The sequence below is a fragment of the Oreochromis niloticus genome, linkage group LG1, assembly GCF_001858045.2.
Source record: "Oreochromis niloticus isolate F11D_XX linkage group LG1, O_niloticus_UMD_NMBU, whole genome shotgun sequence".
NCBI classification, from domain to species: domain Eukaryota; kingdom Metazoa; phylum Chordata; class Actinopteri; order Cichliformes; family Cichlidae; genus Oreochromis; species Oreochromis niloticus.
Window position 1 is genome coordinate 2,388,600 of NC_031965.2, and position 21,983 is coordinate 2,410,582.

The 21,983-nt window shown below is 39.6% G+C and overlaps 1 long non-coding RNA gene across 1 annotated transcript; it reads right to left on the reverse strand.

The window, feature by feature from the left end:
• Positions 1 to 4,777: 4,777 nt before the first annotated feature.
• On the reverse strand, positions 4,778 to 7,578 carry LOC109204789 (uncharacterized). Its single transcript, XR_002064285.2, has 5 exons — positions 7,295 to 7,578; positions 6,490 to 6,568; positions 5,752 to 5,909; positions 5,297 to 5,383; positions 4,778 to 4,915 (listed from the first exon to the last, which is right to left on the reverse strand). It is a non-coding gene; the product is annotated as an uncharacterized LOC109204789 (long non-coding RNA).
• Between the last annotated feature and the right edge of the window lie 14,405 nt (positions 7,579 to 21,983).

The window sequence follows — 21,983 nt, forward strand, 5'->3', positions numbered from 1 at the left end:
CTGCACCAGACATGTTATCAAATGGTGATTGAAAATCTATAATAAAAAACCCCATAACAAAATATAACAGTAACACCCAACACTGTGAGAGATGATTATGATAATTATTTTGTAGCTGAGTCCATGGTCAGTGCTGCTGTTTATCTCTAAGATGAAACTTGAAACTGCATCCATTTAAACACTGAAGCTTACTGTCACACATCCTAATAAATTAGACGAGGAAATTGCTTTACTTTCTTGGTCAAGTCAAATTAAATTGAATGATGGAACAGGTGTTCTTTATGCATGTCCTGTGTTTGAGCAGCTGCAGTTCCAGCACAGGGCTCGCAAAATTTCAAAATCCCTGGTAGCCCTTCGGGCAGGGACTCTTCAGTTTGTGTAACCCAAAATAAATTTAAGTAGCCCGAATAAAAAAGAGAGCAATTTTTTGATTGATGTTTTGTTTCCTGTTTTGTTTCCGTTACAATATTATACATTAAAGTATAATATTGTAACGGAAACAAATTAAACATTGTATAAAATTAAACATTGTATAAAAGTTACAATCATCAACTCAAATACTTGGTTCTAATTGAACAGAAATTTCTATGCACTTGTAAGAACTGTGTAGAACATGAATCAGTCTGTGACAGGTCCTGAATTTGAAATTTCCACTGAAGTCACGGGTAAGAGATAAGTGAAACCAAGATCTAGGACATTTTTTTTTAAGTTTGCAAAGACTGCTAAATTTTGCCAGTGGTAGTTCACTCTTTGCAACATAGTACGCTGTTCTAAACAGATTTTTCAGGTTTATTTTTAGTATGTTCTTTGCAATTGGTGTTTGTTCTGGGAAAGATATTGCAGACTGAGCAATAATGCATTTCTTGCATTTCTCATGGGTTCTAATGGGGGTCTTTCTTAAAATTACTGGTCCCAGTAACAAAGGCGCTTGTCGACTCAGAAATCGAGGGAAAACCAACAACACACCCGGCAGAACATTATGTTATTTACAGGGGTGCACATAAGTGGTCCGCAGGTGCGCATTTGTTGTCAAAATAAAAGACGCGCACCAGATAAGAAGTTGCAACGTGCGTTTGCGTACATATAAAAGGCACTGTTTTTGTCCGCTAGAGTGGGATTTTCACGGCATATTCTGCACCACATCTCTGTGTGTTCATCATTTGTTTGAAGCCAGCTCACCTCCTGCAACCACTTTTCCGAGAATACGCGCTTCTTTTGCGGTTCGGACTCCTCCTGACATTTCTTTGGAGGTGGAGGAACACCAAAGTAATTGCTTAAAGGAGCTTCTTCGACATCTTTAAGAGTTCTAAACAAATGTCTGTCCTCCTCCAGAAAATCTGGAGGTGCGCGTTGCAACTTCTTATCTGATGCGCATTTTTTTTTTTTTTTTTTTTTTTTTTTTTTTTTTTTGACAGCGAATGTGCACCTGCAGACCACTTATGTGCACCCCTGGTTATTTAGCTTGTCATATTCCAGCCACAGAAATTCTTTTGTCCATGAAACCATAAAGATGCACTTTCTTTTTCCCTCATTGTCTGATTTGTCATAACTTTTCCGTTTTGTGGTCGGCTTTTATTTGGCTGTCACTTCTTCACCCTGACTTGTCTTATTTGGCTCAGCAGAGCTAAAATATATATCCTGCTGCTTTTACACACGCACTCACATAACGGTCAGCGATTCTCTGCGCAATTCAATTCAATTTCAATTCAATTCAATTTTATTTATATAGCGCCAAATCACAACAACAGTCGCCTCAAGGCGCTTTATATTGTACAGTAGATAGCACAATAATAAATACAGAGAAAAACCCAACAATCATATGACCCCCTATGAGCAAGCACTTTGGCGACAGTGGGAAGGAAAAACTCCCTTTTAACAGGAAGAAACCTCCGGCAGAACCAGGCTCAGGGAGGGGCGGGGCCATCTGCTGCGACCGGTTGGGGTGAGAGAAGGAAAACAGGATGAAAGACATGCTGTGGAAGAGAGACAGAGATTAATAACAGATATGATTCGATGCAGAGAGGTCTATTAGCACATAGTGAGTGAGAAAGGTGACTGGAAAGGAAAAACTCAATGCATCATGGGAATCCCCGGCAGCCTACGTCTATTGCAGCATAACTAAGGGAGGATTCAGGGTCACCTGGTCCAGCCCTAACTATATGCTTTAGCAAAAAGGAAAGTTTGAAGCCTAATCTTGAAAGTAGAGATAGTGTCTGTCTCCCGAATCCAAACTGGAAGTTGGTTCCACAGAAGAGGGGCCTGAAAACTGAAGGCTCTCCCTCCCATTCTACTTTTAAATACTCTAGGAACAACAAGTAGGCCTGCAGTGCAAGAGCGAAGTGCTCTAATAGGGTGATATGGTACTACAAGGTCATTAAGATAAGATGGGGCCTGATTATTTAAGACCTTGTATGTGAGGAGCAGGATTTTGAATTCAATTCTGGATTTAACAGGAAGCCAGTGAAGGGAAGCCAAAACAGGAGAAATATGCTCTCTCTTTCTAGTCCCTGTCAGTACTCTTGCTGCAGCATTTTGGATTAGCTGAAGGCTTTTCAGCGAGTTTTTAGGACTTCCTGATAATAGTGAATTACAGTAGTCCAGCCTGGAAGTAATAAATGCATGAACTAGTTTTTCAGCATCACTCTGAGATAGGATATTTCTAATTTTAGAGATGTTGCGCAAATGGAAGAAAGCAGTCTTACATATTTGTTTAATATGTGCGTTGAAGGACATGTCCTGGTCAAAAATGACTCCAAGGTTTCTCACAGTGTTACTGGAGGCCAAGGTAATGCCATCCAGAGTAAGAATCTGCTTAGATACCATATTTCTAAGATTTTCAGGGCCGAGTACAATAACCTCAGTTTTATCTGAATTAAGAAGCAGAAAGTTAGCGGCCATCCAGGTCTTTATGTCTTTAAGACATTCCTGCAGTTTAACTAATTGGTGTGTATTACCTGGCTTCATGGATAGATAGAGCTGCGTGTCATCTGCATAGCAGTGAAAATGTATGCTATGTCTTCTAATGATGCTGCCTAGGGGAAGCATGTATAATGTAAATAGAATTGGTCCTAGCACTGAACCCTGTGGAACACCATAATTGACCTTAGTGTCTGAAGAGGACTCTCCATTTACATGTACAAATTGGAGTCTATTAGATAGATATGATACAAACCACTGCAGTGCAGTACCTGTAATACCTACAGCATGTTCTAATCGCTCTAATAGGATATTATGGTCAACAGTATCGAATGCAGCACTGAGGTCTAGCAGGACAAGCACAGAGATGAGTCCACTGTCAGAGGCCATAAGAAGATCATTTGTAACCTTCACTAAAGCTGTTTCTGTGCTGTGATGAGCTCTGAAACCTGACTGAAACTCTTCAAATAAGCCATTCCTCTGCAGATGATCAGTTAGCTGTTTGACAACTACTCTTTCAAGGATTTTTGATATGAAAGGAAGGTTGGAGATTGGCCTATAATTAGCTAAGACAGCTGGGTCTAGAGATGGCTTTTTAAGTAAAGGTTTAACTACAGCCACCTTGAAGGCCTGTGGTACATAGCCGATTATTAGAGATAGGTTGATCATATTTAAGATCGAAGAATTAATTAATGGCAGGACTTCTTTGAGCAGTTTTGTAGGAATGGGGTCTAAAAGACACGTTGATGGTTTGGAGGAATTAATTATTGAAGTTAACTCAGAAAGATCAATTGGAGAAAAAGAGTCTAACTTAACATTGATGGTACTAAGAGTAGCTGCACTGTAAAAAAGAAAATGTTGAGAAAACGTAAAATTTCAAGGCAACATGATGCAAGAGATTTTTGAGTTTTCTCAACTTTTGCCAACTGTTGTTGACTTAACTAAGATTTACAAGTTCTGCCAACTTGGATCTTCTTGTTCACCTAATTAGGATAATCCTGTAAGTCTAACGAAGAAATTCTGGTTTCAATGCCATGTATTTCTGCCTTCACCAAACACAGATATTCTTGTTGAGTAATCATGCAATTCTTACTCCAGTGAGTTGAAAATTTACCTATATAAACAAAGGAAAATGTATGTTGTTATTATACTTGAAAAAACACTTAATAAATAGATATAGAATAAAACAAAGCACAATTCAATGTTATCTAAAAGCTTATTTATTTTGTTCAACAGTCTTTTCAGTACATTTCAGAATGTCATGGGTAGCAGGGTGAATTTCTGTTTAAAAAAAACAAAAAGAAAGAAAGAAAAGAAATAACAAACAAACAAAAACATGTTGCCAGTTTCTTTTGGGTGCTTTGAGCACCCCAGCAGAGACGTCAAAATTCCAGAGTCCAGAACCAAAAAAGAAAAGTGTCCAGCAACTTAATAATTCATGCACACACACCCTGACCGTCTTGTAAAAGCTGAACATAACTATTGCACATTAAATAGGGTAGTGCCACAAACGATTGCCTATGTACCCAGACATTGATATTTTACACAGGCTTACTATAATGAACTATGGAAGTTAAAAGTTATTAGAAATGTTACCATCAATGAAGAGGAAACTAACACTATAACAAATCTTTTACAATACTACAAGACAAATTTTCACCATATATTCTCAACAATACAGATTCATCTGACTAAAATTTACATTTCGAATAATGATTTATCCACTTCGCCTTCATATTGTCCGACCAGGCCAAAATAAGATGGCCTGAATTGCTTCAAAGGTAAAACTCATCTGCTTTGAATAATCAATGTTGAGGGCATACAGAAGGCCAAAGAGGTGTGCCAGGGCAGTAGAGAGATCTGGAATGTTATGTAGCACAATGTCCCCTTCCAACACAACTGCATGTTCTCGCACAGACGTATCAGCATCGTCATCTTGTAGGATGGTGAGGATGGCAACTGATGCACCGTTCAACACTGGTTCCAAAATGTCAGTGTCCTGAAGAAAAGTAAAATATGAATTATTGAAAGCTAAGAAAAACTAAAGACAAAACAAATTTCTAAAGATTTTAACTTTAACCTCTATACCATGCTGGTCGTTTGACCCATGGAGGTTTTAAGAAGAAAAAGCTTATTTTCTTTTAATTAATGCCACCTTGTGAGTTTTGTACAAAAATATTTTCTGCTATGGAACAACCACTAACAATGCCCAGCTGCTGCTCAGCAGAAAAAAAGGAGTGAGAGTTATGACAACTGCAATCCCCACTATAAAATTATCTGGACTGCACTGAGAAAGTGTACATTTCCATTTTGGATAAACTCATCCTCTAAAAACATCTCATAGCAATTAGTTTTACTTGCATTACTTTTTTGTACTTACTAAGCACTTCAGGAAAACCTCTGTTGCATCTTCTCTTGAGGAAAATGGGCAGGCCTCTCAGTGCCCGTTGGACACAGTGTTGGATGTCTAAAGAGTATTCAGTGGAAAACAAGAATTTCAATTAGTGAAGTAACATGGTGTACTATACACAATGCAAAATCAGAACTCTCATAGTAATGAAAGTAAAGCACAGGTCAGACCCAGCAACACGCAAAATGTACAACCCCCCCCCCCCCAAAAAAACCCAACAACAACACCATGTTAACAATTTTACTTTCATTTTACAAATTAAATAAAATACTGCCAAATAAGAACAAAGCAATGACTCATGACATTCATTTTTACTGACATGTCCACTGATGTGTTTTGTTTGAAGCCAACATCTTTTTCAGTTTCTGTTAAGAGAAAAGTATACTCTCTTCTAAAAATGTCAGATAAAGGAGCACTTCACTCACCTGTTCATCAAGTTTATCCAGGAGGTCTTCCATCTCCTCACCAAGAGCTCCCTTCTTAGACCAGTACAGTTTCAGCAGGCCAGGCACAAATTTGTCAAGGGATGCATTGAAGGTCCCCAGGAGGTCTTTGCTTGTGATCCGATGAAATTTTCAGATATCTAAACAATACATTCACCAAAATATTGTCATTTATTCAGCACAGAAAATTCCTGGGTAGCTGTCTTGGACAGTCTGCACCATGTTATATGCCTGACTGTGTTATCAAAAGCAAAACCTACTTCAAAAATCTCTCATGAATACGTCTTTTGCACAGGAATAGAAACACCCCCCACAAAACCCAGTATCAATATGAAAATACATATTATGTTCTAAGTTGCACCAAAATCTGTGACCAATCAGATTCTGTGACCTGCCTTAGTATTCTTTCCCTAACAATCTCAGACTATAGAAGTCCTATTTCTAGCACAAAAAGAAAAAAAATACGTGCTAAGTCAAAATTATGAGATTGCCTTTCTGTTTCACAATTTCGATTTAGCATGGGGACTCTTGTACTGGCAGAAATGTTCAGGGTAAGGATTTCAATATAACACTGGCAAGGGCCTTGACTGGAGTGGTAGCACAAGATAATAAAGTTGGCCAATGCATTACCCCAGCAAATACCGTACTACTTCAATATAAGTATAAATCATGCCCAATTAGAATAATAATTAAATTATAAATAAATTAGGACAGTCTTACCTCCTCAGAGGAAAACAGTGCAGGTCATCTCTCCTGGACCTCAGATACCATAGGCTGACACTCCACGACCTCTCTCCGCCTGAGAGAAAATGTTTGCAATAATGAAACATTTCAATATAATGTAGAGAAAAAAAACGAGAAAAAAAAGTTACGGATCAGACTCCCCGATCCTTACTGCGCATGTGCAAAGTCGGACCGTACAGATCGCGTCTACCCGTGGAATTGTACATAAAATCAATACTCCACCAACAAAAAGGCTCTCAAAACAATACAATACTTTTCCACAGCTTTGAAGGATGGGTCAGGTGTATCCTTCGTGGCCCACCCTATGCCAGAATTCATAGCGCGGCCCAGCCGATTCTAGTTTCAAACAATGGCGGCAGCCACTTAGTTTTAATATTACTCTTATTACTCTTTCTGGGTCACAAAGTAAACTTTTAAGATATTTTCAGGCGAGAATGTAGCTGTGTAAATTTCAAATATCTCCTCAGTTTATTAAGACAACACATTTTTGCAAAAATGCTTCTACGTTTTCGGAGAAGTCTGTTACCACCAGCTTCGATAGCTAGCTGGGGATTCAAGGCTCGCTAGAGCAGCGAGAACAGCGAACTCCTGGCATATCATTTTCAACCCCCCCGCGCGGTCCTTCGCTAGCTTAAACATGATATATAAGTCCCTTAGATGACTTAAATATGTTATTGTTTGGCTTTTTTTCAGTGCTTTACTCGTTCCACCCTCCTGGGTCCTCAGGAGGATGCAGCCTAGCGCTTGTAGAAAATCCTAATAACAGATGTCGTTAGCTTACCTGCTAGGGCAAATGGCCGGCAGCTCCCGCACCTGTCCAAAAAATGGTCAAATAATACACTCCAACTTCAGACCAGGTAAATCCGTAATGGTCGAAAAATTGTAATTTTCATCCAACTTTGGCCACGTTTGTTCAAATTTTCTTAGCAGGTTTTCAGTTCAGAACACATCGACAAACCACTATCACACAGTCTGCTCAGACTCGTTTGGTCTAGTTCAAACTTATTCAGACCACGACGTGTGCCAGTCACCTACGGGGTTTCCCACCGGTTCCCAACTCGACTCAAAACTCTACTCAAAAGTTGATAATCTTTGTTATGCTCGCTAGAAAATCTTAGTTAGGACAACAATGGAAGAAATTTGTTGGGCAGACAAGCTATTTTAGGTTGTAAATGGAAAGTTTTATTTCTAAGTCAGTTTAATTTGAAAACTTTACTCAAATCAACAATTACTAGTTATCGTTTTTACAGTGTGTAGATAATATTACATCTGTGGGATGATTATTGGTAATTTTTTCTCTAATGATAAAAATTTTATTAGTGAAGAAGTTCATGAAGTCATTACTAGTTAACGTTAAAGGGATGGTTGGCTCAGTAGAGCTCTGACTTTTTGTCAGCCTGGCTACAGTGCTGAAGAGAAACCTGGGGTTGTTCCTATTTTCTTCAATCAGTGACGAATAGTAAGATGTTCTGGCTTTGCGGAGGGCTTTCTTATAAAGCAGCAAACTATTTCTCCAGGCTAAATGATGATCCTCTAAATTTGTGACACGCCATTTCCTCTCCAGCTTACGAGTTATCTGCTTTAGGCTACGTGTTTGAGAATTATACCACGGAGTCAGGTACTTCTGATTTGAGGCCTTAGTTTTCACAGGAGCTACAGTATCCAGAGTCGTACGTAGTGAGGAGGTAAAATTATTAACAAGATAATCGACCTCTGTTGGAGTAGCGTTCAGATAGCTGCTCTGCTCTATGTTGGTACAGGGCATTGAAGATGATAACAGTGGGTGGATTATATTCTTAAACTTAGTTACAGCACTTTCAGAAAGACATCTACTTTGATAAAGTCTACTCTCCACTGCTGTGTAATCAATTATTGTAAATGTAAATGTTATCAGGAAATGATCAGACAGCAGAGGGTTTTCAGGAAACACTGTTAAATGTTCAGTTTCTATGCCATATGTTAAAACAAGATCTAGAGTGTGATTAAAGTGGTGGGTGGGTTCTTTTACATTTTGAGAGAAGCCAATTGAGTCTAATAACAGATTAAATGCCATGTTGAGGCTGTCATTTTTAGCATCTACATGGATGTTAAAATCACCCACAATAATTATTTTATCTGAGCTGAGCACTAAATCAGATAAAAAGTCTGAGAAATCAGAGAGAAACTCTGTGTAAGGCCCAGGTGGACGATAGATGATAACAAGTAAGACTGGTTTCTGAGTTTTACAGCTGGGGTGGACGAGGCTAAGCATCAGGCTTTCAAATGAATTAAAAGTCTGTCTGGGTCTTTCGTTAATTAATAGGCTGGTGTGAAAAATTGCTGCCACACCGCCCCCTCGGCCTGTGCTTCGAGATTTCTGGTAGTTAGAATGACTCGGGGGTGTTGATTCATTTAAACTAACATACTCATCCTGCTGCAACCAGGTTTCTGTAAGGCAGAGTAAATCGATTTGTTGATCAATTATTAAGTCATGTACTAACAGAGACTTGGAGGAGAGAGACCTAATATTTAATAATCCACATTTCACTGTTTTACTCTTTGGTTCAGATGTGGATACTGTATTGTTCTTTCTTTGGGATTTTTTATGTTTAAGTTGTTTATTGCTGGTTTTTAGTTTGTTTTTTGTCTGTTTGGGAGCTGACACAGTCTCAATGGAGATGGGTTTTTGGGGGGGTAGCAGGAGGAGAGAAGCTGCAGAGAGGCGTGTAAGACTGCAACTCTGCTTCCTGGTCCCAACTCTGGATAGTCATATTTTGGGGGGTTTAATAAATTGGTCCATATTTCTAGTAATGAGAGCTGCTCCATCCAAAGTGGGATGGATGCCGTCTCTCCTAACAAGGCCAGGTTTCCTCCAGAAGGTTTGCCAATTATCTATGAAGCCCACATCGTTTCTGGGACACCACTCAGACAGCCAGCAATTTAAGGAGAACATGCGGCTAAACATGTCACTCCTGGTCTGATTGGGGAGGGGACCAGAGAAAACTACAGAGTCCGACATTGTTTTGGCAAAGTTACACACCGATTCAATATTGATTTTAGTGACCTCCGATTGGCGTAACCGGGTGTCATTACTGCCGACGTGAATTATGATCTTACTGTATTTACGTTTACCCTTAGCCAGCAGTTTTAAATTTCCTTCAATGTCGCCTGCTCTGGCCTCTGGAAGACAATTGACTATGGTTGCCGGTGTCTCTAGCTTCACATGTCTGAGAACAGAGTCACCAATTACCAGAGCTTGACCCCCGGCGGGTGTGTCGCCGAGTGGGGAAAAACGGTTAGACACATGAACAGGTTGGTGGTGTACCTGGGGCTTCAGTTTAAGACTATGCTTCCTCCTCACCGTCACCCAGCCGCCCTCTTTCCCCAGCTGCTTGGGGTCTGCCAGGGAACAGCTAGCGGGGCCTACGCTATCTTCGGCTGCACCAGCTACAGGGGCCTGGCTAGCTACGGGTGAATGAAGGGTGCGAAGCCGAGTCTCCAATTCAGTAATCCTGGCCTCCAGAGCTGCAAATATGCTACATTTATTACAGGTATCATTACTGCTAAAGGAGGCTGAGGAGTAACTAAACATCTGACACAATGAGCAGGAAAGTGCTGGAGGGACAGGTGAAGTAGCCATGGTGTTAACGAGTCGGCTACGAGCTAAGCTAAGCTAGCGAAACAGTAAAGAGACAGTGAGTGAACACTTTGGCTATAAATTAGGTAGTGAGTACACAGAAAGGGTGATTCAGATGAAGCACGTTAAGATTATACTATGAAAAAGGGATGTATCAAAAGATTTAAATTAAATTGCTAAGCAGAAAAGCTACTCAGAAACACCACTGTGTTTGAGCAGGAACAGGAAGTGATACTCTACCACAAAGCGAGGGAACACCAAGTGACAGCGCCACCAAGAGTCAACCTCTCACATGTTTAAGCTTGCTGTGGGAGATTTCACTTGTCAGGTTTGAATAGTAAGCTAATGAGTGATAAGACGATGTCAGAGGAATTGGTGCGCAATTAATCGTCACTCACCAATCAGTGCTGCCGCTCTCTATACACAGTTCGCGCAATCGCAAAGTGAAAGCAAAAAACAAGCGCAAATTCAAACGCGATTTCAATATGTCACATATTGGCGGTGGCTCATCGATGCCAATGACATAATTACCCAGCTACATTTCCGAAAGAATGCAAAAGCATTGACATATATTTTTCCTTCCTATGATAGCCCGACGGGCAGGGCTGAGATAGATTTTGGTAGCCCGACTGGAAAATTCGCTAGCCCCGGGAGGTCGGGCTAGCGATTTTGCGAGCACTGCAGCAGATTAGAACCAAGTATAACAAATATAAAAGGAGTTTAAACAAAGACTTAATCTGTGCTCAAAACTTGATATGAGGTCAGAAAGTACAGTGTAGGTGTTCTGTTTTAGGATGATATATTCATAGACAATAAAATAAAATAGTTGTACAATTGTTTGCTGCTGAAATGTAACAAAAATCAATCATAGAGTAACATATAAGAATCGATGTCTACTACTGATACTCATTAGGGAAACGCAAAGACATTAAGCACAACTGAAGCACTTGACTCTCCCAGCAGAGGGATCCAGAAATGGTGATGCTATTTTCTGGAAAACTTGTGGGACACCGTTTGTAAACTGAAACATGCTGAAATTAACAGCAACATTTTTCCACATTTCGCTCAAAACCTTACAAAAACATGTGTTTTTGAGTCCCTTTTACAACATTTAGCAAAATATTTGTAACTTTTTATATTTAAAACACTATTTTAAATGTTAATCTAAATGTTACGGGAAACTAAATATTTAGCTAACATGCAAATTTATTGTACGGATCAATGGAAATACCAAAAAAAAAGCTTTACGAAAACCTCCGGCGCTAAAGACTTGAGGTTTTGAGCTAAATGTGGAAAAATGTTGCCGTTAATTTCAGCATGTTTCAGTTTACAAACGGTGCCCCATAAAAACTGATTAGTCAGCAGTCTGTGATTTCACACCTGTTGATCTGTAATCTGGAACCTAGCCTTATCCAGAGCAGGTTAAGTCTAAGGCACAGGTTACCATGGTGATTGAACCACCTTCGTGGGACAAAAAACCCAGAGTTAACCCTTCAGTACTTACTGTGGAGCTCGTTCAACATACTCAGGATGTCTTTCTGACACTTGATCTGGATAAACGGTCACATGCTGGTTATAAACTCACTAAGTTAACCCAGAGTTTCCCTTCACATTTACATGGAAGGGGTGAACCTGACCAATCTAAGAGGGGTGTTTCACAGATCATGTGACTCTTCTTCCACAGAAAATGATTCCTATTCATGCTAAACTACTTTAGAGATGTTGTTAAATGGTGATTAAAATTCTTTAAAGAACAAAAACACTATAGCAGTAAAATACAAGACTGTTGTAACAAGGACAAGGGATGATTAATTCATTAATCGTTTCTGGTGATGTCGTGCATGGAGCAGTAAAATAAATAATTTAATTCCAGTTAATTATTTTATTGAAAAGCCACGCTTTCAGTGATGCTGTTTATCTCTAAGGTGACGGCTGCAAATTAGAGCCCTGAAACTTAAAACTGAATCCATTTAACCATTAAAGCTTACACAGGCTGATAAAGGACACGTGGAAATCACTTCAGCTGTTCTTGATTTGTGTGTTCTGTGTTCTGGTAGCTGCACTTCCACAGTCAAAGAGAATTAGCAGCAGATTAGAATGACGCAACAGTTTGATAGATTTTCTGAATCGCAAAGTTAATCCACACCCACTCACGTGATCTGATGCACAGTTTGCGCTTCATTCAGTGATTTAGTAACAAGCTGCATATATTAAACGTATTCCTACAGCAGTGAAGCTACGAGAACATGTGCTGTGAATAAAACAGTCGGTGACAACATGGCTGACTTCAAACTGGGAACATAGCCTTCTATGAAGTGTATATTAACACTTATAGAACAATACCATTGTTGTAAAATTCTTTGTAGTCAGCAACCACTGACCAATCAAGTCTCCAAAACATCACCTGTACAAGAGACTAAAGTTATATTAATAGTGTTTCTGTTTCCCAAATGAGCATCATTAATCAATACAGATTCTTAGCTGAAGCTTTCATCCATTCATTTATTAATTAACTTCACCCCCGCACAGAAGACCCCCCCCCAACGATCGGGTGGTGATACTATCCCCAGACAGTGTGTGGAGATCCCTTGCCAGGATCAACAAACACAAAGCCCCAGGTCCTGACAACATCCCGGGATGAGCACTGAGGGACTGCTGCAGGATTCACTCATCGGTGGTGAGAGAAGGAAGACAGGATGAAAGACATGCTGTGATTCCCTAGCAACTCATTCACAACTGGATCTGCTGGGGATCAGCACCTCGCTGTGTAACCGGCTGCTGGATTTCCTGACAGGAAGACAGCAGACAGTATAGGTCAGCAGCAACCCCTCCAGCACAAGAACACTGAACACAGCGGCTCCCCAAGGATGTGTGCTGAGCCCCCTGCTCTGCTGACCCACGACTGCACACCATCACAGCTCCAACCTCTTCATCAAGTTTGCAGACGACACAACTCTAGAAGGTCACATCAGCAACAAACATGACACAGGAGTGAAGTTAACCATCTGGCCGAGTTGTGCAGCAACAACAACCTGTCCCTGAATGTGGAGAACACTAAGGAGATCATCATAGACTTCAGGAGAACTCACACTCTGCACACCCCACTAACCATCAAAGGTGCTGCTGTGGAGAGGGTAAGCAGCACCAAGTTCCTGGGTGTGCACATCTCAGAAGATCTCTCCTGGTCCAAAAACACAGCATCACTGGTCAGCAAAGAACAACAGTGACGCCTCAAACTTCCTCCGCAAACTGAGGAGAGCAAGAGCCTCAACCCCCAATATGAGCACCTTCTAAAGAGGCACCATTGAGAGCATCCTCACCAGCTGCATCACTGTGTGCTGTGGCTCCTGCACTGGGTCCTGCTGGAAAAAGTTACAGCGGGTAGTGAGAGCAGCGGAGAGGATCGTGGGTACTTCTCTTCCCTCCCTCCAGGACATCTACTGCCTCATCCCGAAATCCCTCTGCATCACAGGTGACTCCACTCATCCGTCCAACAGCAAATTTTAATATTAATTTAACATGAAAACTCAGTTATAACCTGTTAGGCTCTCCCATGTCTTACTGATATAGTTGTGCTTTGTATGTGTGTGATAAGTGTGTTACATGATATGTCTTTAACTCACACAACTGGCCTGTTTCGCCAGCTTTCATTCCTGCCTTTAAATAAACTAAACTTTACTAATATATTAGCACTTTAAGTGTTTTGGTCAGTAAGACTGGATCAAACACATTCATTCACCAATGTATGAATATGTATCTATTAACTACTGGACAGTCCTTTTCCTCTCACACCGATTTATCTGCATCAACTCTTCATTTTTTTCAATATTATCGTTTACACTTACTTTGAAAAATCAGCTGCTTACATGTTGTGACAATAATCAATATCATTGATAACTTTATTGTAAATGCACCCTGGGGAAAACCTAGGTTACCTTAACAAGTTGAAATCCAGCATCATGTGATTATTGGTCCTCAGTGTTAATGCTAAGGTATACCATTAAGTGAATCCACATAACAGAAACATATCCCGGCTACACTGAACTCATTTTGTTCCTTTGATGGGGCAGAGTTGTTACAGGACTACAAAAAGGACGAGTCACAAACAGGGACACACAGACGTGGTAACAAAGGAGATTCATACAAATACAACTAAGAATCTGTTTATTTTAAACTAACTTTGTTGCCAGTGACATAAGTGAGCGCATGAGTGCAGACATGGTGTATGCCATGTTCTTCATGAGAGAAACCAATAAGCAGCCAAAATCCAAAGAAGGTATCTCAGGGCGGAAAGCTACCCAGCAACTAAGCTCTAAGGGCTTTTTTTTAGAGCGCTGGCACACAGAGCCCAGGTGTTGTCAGTGTTACTGATGAGAAACATGCCACACCTCCTCTCTGCGCCTGCAGAAAAGAACTGCCACACACAGGGCCGAGTGGATCAGCACAACATACAAAGTGAAAATTGTGAAAATTAGCCATTTTTCATGTAGACGGGGGGAGTAGGGGATATTGGACCTTTGTTGTAAAATATACACAAAGTGTATTTAAAAGTATTAGGGTTAGAAACCTAAAGACTTACTTCTACTGGAAGCTGAATTGCCTTCTACACTGAATGGGTAACCAAATTCCATTGATGCTCTCGATCGTGACATTTCAGGTCATGTACACTGTTTACTCCAATCACCTCCAGTCCAGCCATGCATAGCTGGATATGCTCAAGTGGGATGAAGAACTTTGCACATTTTGTGGTAAAAAGAAAGGTGAGGCTAATCACTGAGCTTCTCGATGTTTTTGCAAATGTGTTTATCAGAACTGTTTTTATTAAGTTTCTCGAAGAAGCTTCTTGGATGAGACGTGAAACGACTCCAGGAAACTTAAAGAAGTCCAGTCGCTTTCTTTCCATGTATTTAATGGTTTTATAATTCTTTTCAGCCACCTTACGTTCTTATTACACTCTACAGAGTTGATCCTCTTACCCGTGAACCCAAAGGCTCTTAGAAGAGCCACCGTTTCTGTTCTCTGCTGCTCTGGTCTATTCTTTTCTCTTCCATCTTATTCTCTTCCCAATATTTTTATCCTGTTTTATCCCTGCAAATTTCTACATCTCTTCCCTTCACTTTTCTCTCTCGTTGTTTCGCTCTTTTTCAGTGGTTTTTTTGTGTTTTTTAATGGAACAGGTGTCAAAGGTTATAATCATTTTTGCTGGAAGACTGTGATGCTTCTCTTTTATTGTTCTCTCTCTTTCTCTGTGTGTGTTGGTGGGGTATGAAGATGCTCTTTGATGGTATGCTAGCTTTGTTTTAGTCAAGTATGCTATGAGAAAGATCATTTAGCAAGAAGTCAAAAGTGCCGTTTTTTTCCCTTTAACTCACAGTTGACATTCCCTCCTGAAAGAAACACAATGATAAGGTGAGGCGACACTGGAAGCATGAACTGAATACCGCCGTAGAGGAAGTAACGACAACAAAAGGTTCTTTCAGCTTGTCCTAGCATAATTCCTTAAGCGTTTGGGCCCTGTCCTTAGAGCTTTTAAAACAAGCCAAATTATTCTTCTGACTCACTGAAGTTAAAAAATGTTAGAGCCATTTTATGGGCTTTTGTTGATTGTCTGTTAGAAGGCCATTGTGATATATTCAGAGCAGCGGAAAATGAAGAAGGGAATGTGTATTTCATTTTACTGGTATGCAGAACCTCCGTGTTCTTCGGGTGCTAAAAACTTTCTTTTGATGCTTTCATGTGGCAGTTATGTCATGTGAAAAGAAATTAAAGAAATATTCCTGATTGATCTGGTGTGCTGTGTAACCGAAGTGTGTGCACTGTTTGTACTCAGCCGGGAGCTGACAAGGAAAAAAATGTTTTCGGTCATGAACAACCGCAGACAGCTAGCATGTTGCTGTTCGCTGGCTATGGAAAGACACGAATGACAAAAGTTCATAAAGTTACACGATGGAACATACTGAAGATATGATTTGGTGTCATGTTCAATTCATTGTGGTGTGAGTAGAGATGAGCATGTGTCCTTCTGCTGCTCATTCAGGGTTTGTACTATTTATGAACTTTATGTTCTGGGATGAAAACACTGCAGCAAGATGACATCAGCGTAACCCAACACAAACCTAACCAGTGTGTTTTTAAAGCTTTTTTTAATATAATTTTAATATAATTCATTTTTAATGTATTTAATTAATTTAATTAATTTGTCCTTTGACAGCCTGCAATAAGTTATTGTGATTAAAGTGCTACTACTTTAGAAGCTGCCAATCAGATTACTTTTCTTTTTACGTCTGGCAGGAGGTTCAGGCTGCTGAGGTCACGGACAAACAGACTCAAGGACGGCTGTTAGCACCTGATTGGCTACCTCCCTGGACTTTTCGGAGGGGGTAACAACAATAACAATAATAATTTTTAAATTTACAACAAGGTGCAAGAATGATAATTAATGTGCAATAATAACAATGTGCAATGCACACACACACTTCTTCTTTTTATTATTATTATTTTATTCAATGACAATAAAGAGTTATCTCTTATCTCTAAAAAAGAAAATCTTTTTCATAAAAGTAACTAATAACGAACTGAACTCTCACAGCTGCTCTGGATGCTAGCACAGGCTCGAAATGTATGAAAAAGTGCCCAAAGATACCATAAAATAATAAATATTTTATTTATCTTTCTCTTTCTGTTCGTTCAAAGAGAGTGGTCAGGACCCATTACACCTCCATGGCTGTTCACCACAGCATCAGCTGATGGACGAATCTACACACTGGAGTCAAACAGCAAAGACAAATAAATCTAAATCTCCAAATATAATATAAATATAAATAAATCTCCAGTCTGCAGAGTAACATATCCTTGGGCAAGATGCTGAACCCCACATTACTATCCAATGTGTTTATAGAAAGCAAACACAAAGTGCTTTTATGAGTGTGTGTGAATGGGTGAATAAGGCATGTTAGATAAGCTAGAGATAAGCCAATTCATTTACAATAATTCATATGCAAAGGTAATTTGAAGAGTCTCAGTTAAAGGAACTAAAAATGGGAATGTAGACGAAATATTAGCCCCCAAAAGAAAAAGGGTTGAGAGTTTGAGAAATCTTCTCCAAGTTTAGTTCATTAGTTACTGCCTAAAAATTTCTCCGCAGTAAAAAGAGGTTTGGTGTGTTTATATTCACAAAACATTCAGGAGATATTTTGATCTTTCTTTCTAAAGAAGCAGCAGTGCTTTCTGAGCTTTTCTGTAACTAATGGAATCAGTATAAAGGTATAAATGTATCAGTAATGCTACATTTTGATCAATGGATTGACAAAGTGTGTACAGGAAACCACAATAACCACAGTAAATATCCAAACTTACATATAACAGTATTAGACCAATGGGAATATTCTAAATGATCATAAAGCCTAACTTCAATTTTATTTATATTGTACCAAATTACAACAATAGTCACTGCAGGTGCTTTATATTGTAAGATAGAGACCCCAAACATGATATGACGCGAGTGCCTCGGTTGGGTAAGCGTTTGACCTTTAAGAAATAAAAAATACAAGAAACCATATAGAGTCGTATATGAAAGGGCAAGGAGGGACCTGTACGTCATATTTTTTCAATTTGACGCCCTGCACCATCACTATGACGCAATAACAGGCTGACATCACTGGGTATTTTCTTGTGTCACTTTTGCACAAGCTTTGGCTCGCAGCACCTTTAGAGCGATGTGGTTTGAGCCATTCAGGTGGCTCAGACCGCTTCAGATGGCTAGAACCTGTAGGTCAACTCAGTCCATTAAGTAAAATCTATGCCTCAAACCTCAAGCACTATGCATCACTTCATGTACTGACAAATGTTGCAAATAATAATAGTAATAATAGCTCATGTTATCAGTGTCCTGAGAATGTATGGCTGAACTTGTGCTCTGCTTTAATAGACTAAGCAGGTCAGCCATGTTACATTCAGCAAAACTGAAGACAGCTTAAGACGTCTATTCAATTCAATTCAATTTTATTTATATAGCGCCAAATCACAACAGAAGTTGCCTCAAGGCGCTTTATATTGTACAGTAGATCGCACAATAATACACACAGAGAAAAACCCAACAATCATATGACCCCCTATGAGCAAGCACTTTGGCGACAGTGGGAAGGAAAAACTCCCTTTTAACAGGAAGAAACCTCCGGCAGAACCAGGCTCAGGGAGGGGCGGGGCCATCTGCTGCGACCGTCTCACTGATGAAACATTGTTACAAAGATGGTTCCTACCATTGCAGCTGCAGCTCCTTCCTCTGAAGCTGCAGACCCATTTCCTCTCTTTGAGACAGTTCCCCCAGCTCTCCACTCACTTTTTGAAGCAGAAATGATGTAGAGTTCATAAAGTAGAAAGTTTATATCATTTTAAATCATTGCTAATAGATTACCCAAATGATTATCCACAGTAATAATCGTGAGCTGCTCTTGATGGGTGAGTCATCCCCCTCGCTGCTTCCTCTACAGAACGTGCGTCAGTGAGTGAGATCACTAAAGTATTCCCTTCACCATCCAACTACATCCTCATTTGAAGTCAGCAGCACCTCACCTGCACAATACAGCAGGTATTTAAAGCACCGCTTTCCCCTCCTGGGTCACTTCAGCTAATGCAAGAGCTGCACTGTGCTTGGTCTTCCAACTGCCTCCAGAGTACCATGGGTTAAACCAACCCAATGGGATCTGTTCTGATCCCCTCCTTGTTTGTTGTGGTGACAGACAGGCTGACAGATAGATGATGTGTAGATGGAGAGAAGTATCAGGGGTGATTTGTGACAGGACAGCAGGAAGAGTGCAAGTAAAGATTTACACGTTGGTAGACACCTATGGTGATTTAGGTTTGGAGATGTTGGCACTAACAAACATGCATTTACTGCCTGTTTTCTTGTCTACAGAAACCTACCTGTTTCACAGTCTGCCTGCCCATCATTATCTCTTTAACTTCTGTAACTAAATCTTTTAAACTCTTAACTTTGATCTCAACTTGCACTTTGGGTTTGATAACTGCAAAAACATGGAGGAATGGGAAATTCACATCACAGATGTGCAGTCGACAAGTCCGTAGCCTCTGCATGATGCTTGTCATTTTGAGTTTTGTTCTATATTTCTGAACATATTCTAGTTCTAGTTATTTTCTAGTTTGCTGTTTATGGTTCTTACTTTTGTTACGTGACAGACTGGACAGTCTCATCTCTGTGCTTCGTCATCCTTTCAGTCATGAATCACGTCTGTCTATTCTCCCTGTTTTCTGTCTCCGTGGCTGTCTACGACTCTCGTCCTATTTAGTTTTGTCCCTGTGTTTTTTACCCTTTGTTTGCATGTTCATCTCCCTGTGTTTTTCCCCAGTCTTTCATGTCTCCATGTCTTTTCATCCCATGGCCCAGTGTCAAGTTTGAGTATTAGTGTGTGTGAATGTGTGTTACTTCCTGTTTTATTTTGATAGTCTCCCATTTCGTGTGTGTTATTTTTAGTTTTGCTCGGATGGATCAAAATCTCTGAAGAGCGTCTAAACACCTTGTTGAATCTATGCTACAAAGAATTAAAACAATTCTAGGAGGCAGACGTGACTTACAGAAGTGACAGAGACAAATGTACTTTTCCCTTCATGCTAAATGATTTTAGCATGATAAGAAGGGGGGGTAAATATGCTAATATATAATAATATAATATAATAATGTAATATATAGCTAATATATGACATCATAATGATGAAATATTTCCTTTTTGGTTTTTTTAAAGACCACGTCTCTATTCAGGACGTCAAAGTTAAAAACAAAACAAACTCAAATTACCATCAGCTAAACGTGGTTAATTCAGAGGTTTATTTTATTTTATGATGACAAGTGTAGACACACTAAATATGGGCCTGCTTTTAACTCCATCCTGGTCCGAGTCTGATGCGGTTCCTGGCCTGGGGATAGAATTCAGGTTCATCAATATTCAGGGTACTGCCATCCAGCACAGGAGAAACATTAATTTTTAATTTGAGTGATGATCCCCTTTAAGAGAATAATCTCTTGGAGTCTGAGGGCTGAAGAGATTTCCGAAATGGTGGCTGAAATTGAAACTGAGGGAGGCATTCCTAGCAGAGTCGATGGCACTGCAGTGATGAAAGCCCTCTGGCTGAAAGCTGAACTGAATCCCCTCCAGACAGCGTCCAGGATGTAGTGCATCATCATTTTATGATGTTTGATGGATCCAGGAGTCTCTGTGCGATGAAGAGCTGTAGCTTATTGTGCTTTTTGTTGTTGTTGTTTGTTTTTGTATTTTTGGAAAAATGTTGAACATGGTACATTCACTCTAAATTATAGATTTCCCACTTTTGTCTAAATGCAGTGAAGGAAGGAGGGTAAATATGTTGCTGACAGATTTACTGACTCTCCAGAGGAGACTGAAAATAGTGTGTATGTGAGCCTGTAGATTGTTGCTGCCTGATGAATGTCAGTGCATAGTCGCACTTCTCATGTGTTGACACCAAAACCTTTGTTGTTAATGTAATAATCTGCATTTTTTTCCTTCTGCATACAAAGAGGTTCTGTTTTTTTCTCAAAAGAAAATGAAAATGATTTTTCAGGCAAGATTCAATGTCAACAAGCATAAATTATATTATTCATCAAATGGCAAAAAATAAGGTAGGCTAGACTCATTGGCATGTATATTGCTATATATAAGCCAAACACATGGATATATGTAGACCAGTTAGTCCACCTATAGGCTTAGCTGCCGCCACAGGCTCATTATGACCAAGGAAAAAAGGACGATTAACCAATTTTGATGCTTGAGACAGAAACTCAGGCGTAATCATAAAGTTCTGTACATTTTATGTAAATCTGGCCGATTGCCCATCTGAGTTCATTTTCCTGTACAACTGTGAAACACACAGATTGGAGTGTTAGATGGTTATGTGTGAATGAATGAATCCAGAACTGAAATCGGTAGTTTTGCATCGTATTACACAACAGGAGGTGTTGTGTGTAAGTCAGTCGTAAAGAATGAACTTAACTTGATCAGGGCAAGTGCACTGACATATTTTAACCATTTAATGCTTACACTATTTATTTAATTTTATTGCTTTTCTTCTAAGTGCTCTTATTAATAGGTTTATTGTTTACACCATCTTATCGGGCACTGAATTACTCGGTTGACGTGTCAGAGACAATTTCATTTTTCTTGTACTTTAGGAGGATCATGCGATTGTGTTGGCTGGCTCAGCCGGGAAAAGAAGCTAAAAAGAGTCTGAGAGCAGAAATTTGCGAGTTTTGCGACATCATCTAAGGATGTCACAGAATTATGCTTTGAAGCTCTCAAAGAATAATTCAAAGGACCTTGAAGGATAACTCATGTTTCACCACTGTTAATTTCACAGACCAACAATTTTCATTGTAGATTTTCAACCTGTTTTTTTTTTCCTGATGAAAACACGATGATCAAAAAACTGATGCATGGGGACAAAATCTTGATGAAATGGATTAACACACATGAATAAATATGGGATCAAATATTGCACAGAGACTAGATTCAGTCAGAACAAATTAAGTTGTGTTGAAAGGTGGGACAAGTTTGGAAGTGATCCAATCAGAAGGAATCTCCCAGTGCATTAAGGTTAGACGTGCACATTGGATCTGCCCTGAAAACTGTACAATTTTTATTTCACTTTTTGGAAACTATAAATCCATGCTTATGGTCCCACTTCCTCATAAAAACACGACAAGTGGGAGAAAGGAAGAGTAGGTATATGGACACATTTCAGATTTGATGTCAAGGAAAATAATAAACTTTGTAAACTGTGTGGAATAAATTTCACTGGTAAAAACACAAAAAACTTTTGCACTTTT